A 12,234-nucleotide genomic window follows, 5' to 3' on the forward strand; every position below is an offset into this window, starting at 1 on the left:
GGAGCTATGGATGGGGACGGGCTGTCGTTACTCCAATCGCTGGTCCCCTTACATTATTATCATGTCGGCAGCGCGTCACCTTGTTTACACCGGGAGATGTGCTGCCGACATCGATAATATTTTACTGTTTTAATACGATACGATCAGCAGATGATCGAGTGTTTGCTCGTTCATCTGCTGATCGCCTTCCTGTTTACACAGGGCAATTATCGGCAACGAGCGTTACATGCCCGCTCGTCTGCCCGATTAATTGTCATGTGTAAAACCCCCTTTATACTTTTCACATCTGAGATTTTGCTACAATTGCATCCAGTCTAGACAATCTCTTCTCAGAGCTAAATCCATCAGCAGCACAAAATTATTGTGGGTTTTCTTCGGGTGTTTCGGGTTCGTCCCACAATCCAACAAACATACAGATAAGGAATTTAGATAGTGAGCCCCACTGGGGAGAGTGAATGATAACATCTTCTCTACGGCGCTGTGGAATATGTTGTCGCTACATAAGCAATGGAAATGAATAAACTCTCTCATGTCCAGATAATCTGCTACAATGTATCAGTGCAAGTAAAATGTATCAGTCTGGAGTCCAGATTAGCTCGCAGAGGATTGTCTAGGCTGAGTACAATTGAAACAGACCCTCAGCTGTAATCATCTATAGGTCAGGATGGGTTTTCAGCCTGTGGATGTAATCAAGAATCCCCATTCACTGACAGCAAGCAGAAATCTTAAAAAGGATGAGGAAGTGAAACACAAAGTACACTGGAAATGTGCATAAGTTTTCATTATAAATTAATTCAGGTTGTTTTTTTTTTTTTTACATGAAACTGGAAAATCTATTTAAGTGGAAACCCCTTTTAAACCGGTATTCCCAGAATCGACAATTATCACCTATCCACAGCGTAGGTGATAATTGTCTGATCGCTGGGACCCCCACCGGTCGCGACAAAGGGTTCCCGCACCCCATTTCTCCTTGCTACCCAACCCCAGTGAGGAGGACACTGAATGGAGCAGCGGTCGAGCATGCGTGCCGCCACTCCATTCAAAGTCTATGGGACTGATGGATACCGCCAAGTACGTCGCTGAGTGTTTTCGGCAGTGCATGCTCAATTCAAGCTGCAGTTGGTGCATTGCGGAGGAACAAGGGGTTCGAGACCCCTGTTCTCACAATCTGTGGAGGTCCCAGTGGTAGGGCCCCCAGTGATCAGACAATTGTCGCCTATCCTATGGATATCATAATTGTTGATTTTGGTACAAACCCTTTAACAATAATGGATGAGAATATACTTAGCAGAGCAATGAATGTGACAATTTTTCTAATCTTGATATTGTAGGACGGTCCCTTCTAGCAACACGCTAAGGGCCTGTTCACACATGTGTTGGTCTTTCTGCTGTTCTGCTCTGTCCGAGGAACAGAACAACGAAAATACCGTAAGCTGTGTTTCCGTTGTAGGACTTACACCATCGGCGGCCGACCAAACCCATTTCTTCAATGGGTTTCTGTCTGGGTGTCCGTGGTCTTACCATAAACAATAGCGCAGCATGTTGCAATTATTTTATTTTTTTCGGTATTTTCGGATGGATTTGCGACCGAGGCCCCTGATGGAGCCTTCAACCAGATGTGAACAGGCCCTAGGGCCCACCACTGTTTATTTGTTACACCTTTAATTAAAGTGATCCAGTTTATTATCCACTGTACATAGGGCGCCCGAGAAATGGATCAGGCAAGTGCAGGAGTGAATATAAGAAGTCACTCTGTCTTGAGGTTTCCTTTTACAGCTTCTTATAATTGAAAAGAAATACCCAGGACTCGATCTACTAAAGTGAAATTGCAGATTTCCTCTCTGAGTTCCGTTAAATAATTTTCCAGGCGGTTTGGCAGAAATCCACGGAATTTCATGGAATTTTGTTAATATATCACCTGGAGTATTGACGCGGCCTCAAATTGCTTACAGTCTATGACAAATCTATACAACTACCTGGTTTTCTACTTTAATCTGAAAGCAGTTTACCATATTCCAGTTTTATATGGTCTTGACTGACTTTTATTTTTTTCACTTTTTTTATTTTTTTTACAATAAACTATTATTACAAAAATGTATTTGAGGAAGTATGGAAAGAACATACAGACAGGGCATGGATGATATATATATTTATTCATTTTCTGGGTATATGGTTTATACAAGTGTCTCTGTATATATTGTATGTATGTCAGACTGCCACATTTTAAGGCCCATATATAACGGCCATAGGACTCGGAAACCCCAAGGGTCTACTGAACCAAACTTGGATCGTTCTAGAACCCTATGTGATGTAAGTTAGGGTTAGGAGAACCGCAGGTTGTCTGGGTCTTGCGGCCATATTGTTATCTCTTGACTATCCAATGCAGTTATCTCCACTATACTTGCTGCAGGCCCACCAGGGCCAAGTTCACAATTTGTGTGTTTTTCCAATGGGCCAGTTGTCTTTGACAGATCAATATGAAACATCCCCTTTAAAAATGGCCTCACTATAGCACTGTGTCCAAGACTTTAGAAGTGTTGGCTGGGATTTTTTTCCACAAACCGCACCACTCTCGTCCATGGGATGCGTCTGGTTTTGAAGCTCCGTCCTATTTACTTGAATGGGGATACGATGCTATACCAGACACAGCCTATGAAGAAGAGTGGCGCAGTTTCTGGGGGAAAATAGTAAAACAAAGAAAATATTTCCTAATCCCAGACAAAACCTTTTGAAAGTCTTTCCTGTTCCTGACCCGACCTTTACTTCTGTGTCTGGAATTCTGTCTAGAAACCAGCAAGGGTCCCTGCAACCCTCTGAGCATGCCCTATATGAAAATTGAGCATTAGCTGAGCTGGACCATGTGGCCCTTTTTAGTATTAAGCTTCGTTTGCATAGAGGTTTTCGTTTCTTGTGGCGCCCCCAATGCTGATTAGCTAATTTTAGGGCATCTCCAAAGTTAAAGGGGTCTGTCTCGGTCCCAGATTCCCTGTACATCGCATAGTATGCTCTGCAATGTTCTACATTATTCCATACCAGCATGTTATGGGTTAGTATATCTCCACCCCTCCCTCCTCGCTGGATTATGCTCCTGCCCTAATTGATGCAAAGTTCAGTGATTTAGGCCTTATTCACAAGGTGCAGACTTGATGCAGGTTTTGCATGCATTTTTTAAGACAAAAACCGAATTGGATCCAGAAAAGGAGACACTTTAAGGCCTTCCTATTATGTTTCTTCTGTTTACGTTTCATTCCTAATTTTGGTTTAAAAAATAAATGCAAAATCTGCATAAAATCTGCACTGTGCGAACAAGGTAGCCATGCACCTTAGCTCATTTGGCCGACAGTTATTCCTCCCGACTACCCCCCATAGCCGAGAGCGCATCTGTACTCAATGGGGAGAGGGAAATAAGCTGCTGCGAGACACCTTTGAAATCCAACATGCCTGATCCTTCTTTCCTCCGACATCTGCAGAGATGTTGATTAGGTCACTGTCTCCACCTTTGACATCGGAAGCCTTGAAATGCTGCGGCCATTGGGCTGTATTGTTTGACCCAGCTGCCTGAGAGTTTAGGAATGATGTGGTGTGAAGATCTCATACCAGCTATAGTGTTACAAGCCCAGGCTATTTCTTTTTTTTTTTTTAGCTATAAAGATTTTAAAATCTACACCTCGGCCCATTACCTAACAGCCAATGACATCACGTGTTGCTGTATATGATGTCATCATGTTGTATAGGTAGCATTAGATGGATGTCTAAAAATTTTCGTATCCTAGAAACAGGTTCTAGCAGGGTCAAAACTCTTATTTAAATACAGATCAGCATGTGCAGTAATACCAGGATAATGAACGAGGTGCGAGATGACAATGATGAGGCTCTGATGCTTCTAGGACTGGTTGGTTGAGGAATCACCCTACCAGTTTTCAGGACGGGGCGGAGGCCCACAAGTAAAGCTTTGTAGCAGAAGTTCCTCAGTTACATATCACAGATTTATGATGTTTAAGCCAATAAAAGTGGGTGAGTCCAAGGGAGAGGCTGCTCTGCTGTCTGTAACCTCTAAATCTACCAAGTATTAGGATGCTGAGCTCATGACCTCAAAGACTGGACGTCTGGTGTTTGGAGATGTCACTAGAACGCCTCATTAGGTGTTCAGGCTTTCAACATAACTGTCATCAACATAGACTTAAGAAAACAACTTTATTTGCAGGGCTCGTTGCAGCTACTTGATACTAAAGCTGACCGTATACATTAGATGGGAGAATGACGGCAAATGAATGACTAGTTGAACATCAGATTGATTATGTGGATAACAACTGGATTGTACAGCAATGACCATCATGTATAATGCCCTGTCATTGTTCCTGTGTTCCAGGACTATCATGGTTTTTGGTAAACCCTTCCAACCTCTTTGTGGACATGACACATCAGTCCTATTGTGACAGGCCATGCTGTTATTTTCTAGGGAACCCCTGACCAGGTACCGGGGAACTCCGGTTGGGAGACACTACTCCTATGTGGAGACTCCTACCTGCAATCGGCAGTCTAAGGCCTCATGCCCACTTCAGTTTTTTTCGTCAGGGTGCTATCCGTTGTTTTAACTGAGTGCACCCTCATTCATTTCAATGGGGCCATGCACACTTCCGTTGTTTTAATGGAACCGTGCGGCCGTTCCGTCAAAAATAGGACAGGTCCTACTCCTGCCCATTTTTGACAGAACAGTCTCGGCCTTTTCATTGATTTGGTCCGTGAAACAAGAGACTGCACACGGAAGCCATCAGTGTGCGGCCCGTGTTTCACGGAACCGTCATTAGCGGAAGTGTGCATGCAGTGTAACAGTGTCTATTAGTATGGCATGATTGCTTCGGAATAGAGAATTCACAACCCTGGTTCTATGTTGACTAAATTAGGAGGCCACAGGATTTGTATAATGCGACCTTTTGGGTTATTCAAGTTGTGCAACTTTCTCCTCTTAGAATTCAATGGAAATGTGCTACAGTATCCAATTCAATTGACTTCCATAAACGGCGACTGGTTGGGGGACAGTTTTGCTCATTCCCATGCAACGTGTGTCGGCGTGTGCAGAAGTCCCTGCCTAGTCCTAGCCTCGATCGATAATGGCTTCTTCATTTTTTCTGCTGATATTAAGGAACTCCTGAACCTCCGAGATATAGGTCAGATCCTGAATGTCTACATCCTAATTATAGAAAGCTTTGTTCCACTTCAGCAGAAATTAAATGAATTTCGTCAGGTGCACGCTGATTCTTGCCAAGTATCTAAAGTGACATTTCTGGACCGGCAAGACCTGTTCTGTGTGCCGGGGACAGCAGGTGTAACACGTGTATGTCAGTGTGCTGACACATACAACAGGTGTGTGTAGGTGGGGGGGACTATTGCTTGTCACAAAAGAAGCAATGAATTATCTGACATCTATAGATAAAAGAAGTTAACACTGCTGTCACATACTTGGCAAATAGTGAACTGCCCCGTTTTTACAGGCGAAATAACTCACTTCAGTGTCTCACGCTGGAAAAGCCAAGAAAAAAGTTAATAAGTAAGGAGGCTTATTTAATGTGTACCTGCTCCCTCCGCTTGTAGAAGAAAGGGGACACTGGGATTATAGGTAGGTTACAACCCATTAGAGCTGACTAATATACTGTACAATAACTTATAACTATACACTCCTAGCAGGATAGGGTGTCAAATATAAGAAAATGTGGTCACGCCAGCTATGGGTGTATGCCCATATTATGGGGTATATCCACCTACAAATACCATTTTGCAGTTTACATATAGAACCGATCTGCATAAAAAGTTAAGTAACTTTGCAAATACATTGCATTACTTATCTTGAACTGATTTTCTCTAAATATAGTCGAGAGCTGCATTCGGTGCTTCCAGAGCTGAAATCAAAGCTTGTTCTGAGAATTAGCATTCTAGGGAAGTGCAACCATTTTCACCAGGTGTTGTACAGTAATCGAAATGTAGAAAAGCTACATTATAGGAGTTCAGCTAAACTGTTAGAGGTGGGTCTGTCAACAAGCTCGTTGACTGTATCCAGTGACAACCCCTCTTATGTGATCTCTAACTTTTTTTCTTCAAAAAGGAATGTATAAAAACAAAAGGAAAGATACACGTATCTTATACATTAGCTTAGGTTAGAGGAAAAAAAACGTATAAAAGGTCATTGACTAGATTTTCAATGTTGGTTCAGTCACAAAATGTATGGGAATCGCTCACGCATGTATATGAAATATGGCATCCTATTTGACGTTTCCCAGTTACTTTAGATCTCTTTCTTTTAATTTTTATTATTTTCATTGTTATTAATTTTTAATTGATGGAATCCCTGAAACATCTTCCTATAATCTGGCAGTTCCCTTTTCAACATTGGCAGAACAATTATCATGTGGGTTCTGCTGATCCTGGAAAAGGATGTTTGATGTGTACACATATAAAACATAAATGCTGACATGATATCAATTAGTACGACAACTTCAGCAAATAAAGGTGACACAGCTATTGCCAACACATCAAACGTATGGTATAGAAGTTAAAATTGTATTACAACCCTGTGATGATTTATTTCTTAATATATCTTTATAACAGTCGGAATTTTGCTTTTCTGATACAGAGCTCCAAATCCCATGCAAAGATAGGAACAGAATTATATAATTTAATTATATCTGCAGCCACCACTAGGGGGAGCTTATGAGCTTAATGTATACTGATTTATTATTAAGTTCTAAAGAGTTTGCTCTAAGCTCCCCCTAGTGGTGGCTGCAGGCAGACAGAATTTTTAATTTTACTCTATGGGGGGGGGGATTTATTAAGACTGGCATTTCATACGCCAGTCTTAAACAAATGCCTGCTGCAGTAAGATGCACTAAATTTATTAAGAGGCGCATTCCCCTTAAATAATTTGTTGCAACTTGGGCTGTCAATGCACCACAAACTGAAACATACGCCAGCGTAAATTATAGTACATTTATCGGGCCGCAGTCGGCTATGCCATTCCCGCTAAGCCCTGCCCAAGTTTAAAAACAAAAGTGTCGAGTGTGAAAAAGTCACAAATATTGGCGGAAAACAAGCGTGTGCCAAAAGTTGCACATTTTGTCTGACAAATTACTTGATAAATCTCCCCCTATGCCTGAAGAGGATTCTGAACTTTGTTACATGAACCAGTTGAAGAAAAACAGAACACAGCATAACAATACATTGAAGAACTTTTCTCCTACTCCTTGTTCTCCTGTGTAAAGCCTTTATTCCATTAAGCCGTTTTAAGGTTATATCTGTTTCTAGGAAAGCTGGGTGACCACCAAAATGCCACCCATTAGAGGGTTACAACAGAGTTGTCACTGTAATGCATAGTTTGGAAGATTTACCATTCATCGTCTGGGAAACTTGTATCATCAACCTCTATAGAAGCTGTAATGGCGTCCATATTGGTTGTCACACCCAAAATAGACGAAGAACAAAACTGAATAAACTTTATAAAACGTGGCAGAATATCATACCAAAAAGGAGGGAGTGACAACCTAATGTCAGACATAACTTTTATTTATATAGTCTCTTTCCCGTTATGGTGCCATGAATCTGAAGGGGGCCCCTCACTGAATCGAGTTATATTTCCACATCACAGTCACACTTTTTCTTCCCGACAAAACGCTGCTCTTACGTCGAGTCTACTGCGCGTTTGTCATGTGTGCAGAGACGATGGACTAAACTGACATTTACAAAGCCCATAATATCACTTTCGTGACATTTGTATAGTAAGAGGGAGTGATCTCATTATATATACAGTCTTGTAGGTCAGACGTCAAGGTGTCCATGTTAGCAACGTAGAGCGGAGAACAGGAAGGAGTTCTGTTCCAGTGAAGAAAGCAAAGACTGAGCGTTTCAAACTCCAGTCTTATGGCCATTTTACATGGGCTAACGATCGGGCAAACGAGCGTTCATATAAACGCTCGTTCCCGATCATTGCCCTATACAAACGCTCGTTCATCAGCTGATCTGCAGGTTTACGCGGCCAATAAAATGGTAACTAGTCGGCAGCACATCTCCCTGTATGAACAGTGTGATGTGCTGCCGACACTATGAAATGTATGGGGACAAATGATCGTAGAAACAATCGCTCGTCTCCATAGATAACCGATCGTTGCCTCGTTAATCGTCACTTGTATTACCGGCCCATATCGCCTCGTAATAAATGAGTCGCATCTTGTTCTGTCCGTGTGCCTGAAAGTGAAAACTTTGGCAAATCCACCGCAGATTTCCGCTATAATTTACACCAGTATCTGGCGTAAATTATAGTAAATCTGTTGGTCTGTGTTAGTCTCGTCCCCTTTTGCTAAGCCACCCTTTTTAAAAAGTACTCTGATCTTTTGTTGGGGGTTCTGTCCCTTTCCACGGGAGGAATCCAGCGCTGTTCTTGGTGTCAAAAAGACGTAATCCTCAACAGAGCCCCAACGGACCCCACTATAAGTCAATGGGATTCGCCAGGCGAATGATTTTGCCACGCTTTCCAATTACGAGCCTTCAGAATGATGATCGGTGCAGTTTCTAGAAAAGCTGGGTGACCCCCATTATATCTATCATTATCACATCACAAGGGCTTTTTTGCCCAGCTTTTCCAAACTTCTAAGCAGCAAATTTGCCTAGACATACAATTACACTATGTTTCTACACAACTACACAGATTTGCCTTTCAGGACTCGAGGAAAGCTGGGTGACAACCACTGTAATGATGGCGATCTTGGTTTCACCCATCTTGCCCAGTAATAGATATAATTTTATGAGACAGTGGCGCGTTCAATCTACCTATAAGATGTCCGCAAAGGATTATAATAGCGGTTGTGCAGCACCTCGAAAAGGATGTGCGCTTGGCACTTCAGGAGGAGAGCCCTGTAAGGCTGAGTTCAGACTTTGCAGAATTGTCATCAATTCTCGATGCGGATTCCGTGCTGAAAATCTGCAGCAATACAGTACAGCGGAATTCGAGCATGGTGCGGATTTCACAATTTGTGATGCCAAAGGGGAAATCTGCAACAAAATGCACATGTAATACGTTCTGGATTTGCGGGTTGTACAGCGGGTGCTCGATGCACCCATTGTTTCAATACTTTATAGGCATTTTATAGATGCCCTTAATGAACACGCCACTGGCTATGGATAGTTGTGATCTCAAAGGTTGGCGACCTATATATATATATATTTATTTTTGGTGGGTAATGTCCTTTAACCCATAAAATCTGGTTCTACTTCCCTTCAGGTCTCAAATGACAGGCAATAAATCACAACATTCTGTTTGATCACGCCACGTTAATATCACATTGTTAGGATCTTGAGATATGGGAAATAATTATTTTCTATCTGGGATTTTAAGGGAAAAAGGGAAACGGAGACATATGGGAGCCCTACATGTAGAGCCATAAAGTTATATGTTGTTATAGATGTTTGCTGATGGTCAGGCCAGGAATTTAAACCGAAAAAGACAAATGAGCCGCTGCTTGTGTGACATGTTGGACTCTCATCCTACACAGAGGACAAATATACTAAACTGATATTTACACACTGGTCTTCGGGTATAAAATTAAGTGCAGTCAAAGAGCGAGGGTATTTGCCCATAGCAACCAATCAGATGGCTTCTAACATTTCTTTCCCTGCTATGAAAAAATGAAAGCTGGGATCTGATTGGTTGTTATGTACAACTGTCCTACTCTTTGTCTTCAGGGGAAAAAATGAAAGCTGCGTCAGACTGGTTGCTATGGGCAACGGCTCTACTCGCTGTGCAATGGCTTTTATATATGAAGGCCTCCGTGTAATGTCAACTTCAGTATATTTGCCCAGCATGTAGGACGAGAGTCCAACACTCCAAACATGACAGACAAGTGACAGCTCATTTGTTTCTCTACATTCCAGGCCTGGACCATCTGCAAACATACGGAGAAATCGAGAATGTTGTCTCTATGGCATTTATACAGATATGTGAAGTGCTAGATTTGTTAAATATTGAGCTGGGGATAAGGCTATGCTCACACTGCCATTAGAGACGCTGTCGACAGTCCTGTCCATCGTTATTCTTGCCATCAAAATGTAGGAAATCATGACAGAACGATGAGGGATCCCATTATAGGTCAATGGCGTTCGTCAGGTTGCTGTCACCGCTTTCTGGCTTCCGTGAACAGAGCATTAAGCTGCCCATACATTTAAGATCGCTGTTGGCCGATCGCTCGATCAGCCGTTCCTCCAGATCCCACATACACATGCAAGCTCGACACTTGGTTGGCAAATTTTGGTAAAATTGCGGGATTACTGCAACCTCTCAATGATTCCCTATGGGAAACAAGATCCTGGGTGACCTAGTGACCATCACACAAAGCCTGACAGGTTGGATTTTTTGTGATGGATAATCGTTTAGCCGTAGTCTGGTGACTTTACCGCATTTAGAGCACAACCAAATGTCGCCGTGTAGCCCCTGCCTTCCGTAAATAGGTCATGTGGTCTTTTCTTACATGTAGACTTTACTGCAATGACCAGATGTTGTGCTCGGTTCACATTGACTTCTATTTTTTATAGGAGCCTTGACGTATATGAAGGAATCGTTACGATTCCTTCTGTAACCGTTCCTGATAGATCGCATTGACTTAGACCTTGTTCACACAGTGCAGATTCGATGCAGATGTTGCATGTATTTTTCAAAACTACAACCAGGATTGAAACCTAAACCGGAGAAATATATAAAGGAAGGCCTCTGGTTTTGGCTCTAAAAATGCATGCAAAATCTGCACTGTGTGAACAAGGCTTCAAAATTGTTTCGGCAGGTTTCCGTTTCTTTCTGGATAAAATATCACAAAGGACATGGTTTTGAATGAGTTTTGATAATGTCCTGTTAGCAACGTCCTATCCCTCGCGATTTTGTTGTGGGTTTACCCTGTTGGCCAATATTCATAAAAATGTAGATCCTGAATTCATCTGTAAAACAGAGTTTCTTAAAATGACTGCCTCATGGGGCAAAATATATGTCCGGCTATATGTGCTACTAACGAAAGCCACAATGCGGTACCGGATCCATCGTACAACAGATCCAAACCGCACCAAATGACTCTTAATGGGGTCCATCAGGATTCAGCTAAGGTTTTTCGCTGTTTTGACAGCACTGCGTTTTCTGCTACTCCTATCTTCAAAGTGATGGAACCGCCAACGGAAACCCTGGAGGAGTCGTGAAACGGCAGCATAAACCCTGCCGAAATGGGACTATATTAATTTGGATATATACAATGTGTGTCTATGTAGAGGATATTCTATATATTATATAGCATAATATAAAGTAAATAACCCTCAGCAATTTCTCTGTGAGAACCTATGCCTAACACAGAGAGAAAACGAGGAGGCAGCCATTTTGTTTTGTTTTTTTCCCCCCTGTATCGTATTATTTATGTCGGTCTCCTCTTCTCACAATTTGTTTTCATCCCTCTCACGTGGTTTCTTCTACGTTATTCGGTCAGACATCCATGTTCTTAATCTTTTTTTCCTCCTCTCTCTCACGCCCCCCACTATACATGAGATATTTCCAGAGATAAATCTCTCCACGAATGTTTGACAAGAGAGAAAGCGAGATGTGTGAGAGAATTCTCTGTAGGACCAAAAGGGGTCACTTAAAAAATGGCCGCCTGCCTCTCCGTAAAAAGCTTCTCCTTCAGAAACATTAGACTGATTAGGCCCCGGTCTTGTCGTGTACATTCACATTTATATAAACTGAACTCAAACGTAAACATAAATACCACTATCCAGCCGCTAGGCCTCAGAATACTGCTAACCCCATCTCCATGGCGACCAGTAATGAGCCCATACTTCTGTGTGAGCGGCTTGTATTTGTTTCATTTACATGGTATTTGTGTATCAGCCATATCAAAAAAAGCTCGTCCGCGCGATTCCACGTTTTATAATTTTAAATGGCCGAACGTCAGCGCTGCAGAATTTAGTTCAGAATTTAATTTTTCTTCTAAATGGCTCGTTTTTATTGCTCGTCTCTCTGAGAGAAACTGGTTTAAAGTGTTAAGGGATTTCCTGATGGGGAGGATTTTTAATCATTTCAGTTGCTGGCGAGTTTACGTAACGTGGGTGAGTGGTAGTACTGACTTCCCACGGACCTGGTTTTTTTTCTAGGGGAAGATTTCCCAGCCCTGGGGGACGGGGGACGGGACTGAATAGAGGAGAAGGAGGGAAGTGATTAGAGCA

General features: G+C 42.2%; 1 protein-coding gene across 3 annotated transcripts in view; it reads left to right on the forward strand.

Annotated features, from left to right (window-relative positions):
* LOC142655834 (mitochondrial import inner membrane translocase subunit tim16-B-like) overlaps positions 1–12,234 on the forward strand; it is a 110,435-nt gene that overhangs the window by 71,175 nt on the left and 27,026 nt on the right. The gene's annotated exons all lie outside the window — the stretch shown is intronic.

This window comes from Rhinoderma darwinii, chromosome 6 (genome assembly GCF_050947455.1).
Source record: "Rhinoderma darwinii isolate aRhiDar2 chromosome 6, aRhiDar2.hap1, whole genome shotgun sequence".
Lineage (NCBI taxonomy): Eukaryota > Metazoa > Chordata > Amphibia > Anura > Rhinodermatidae > Rhinoderma > Rhinoderma darwinii.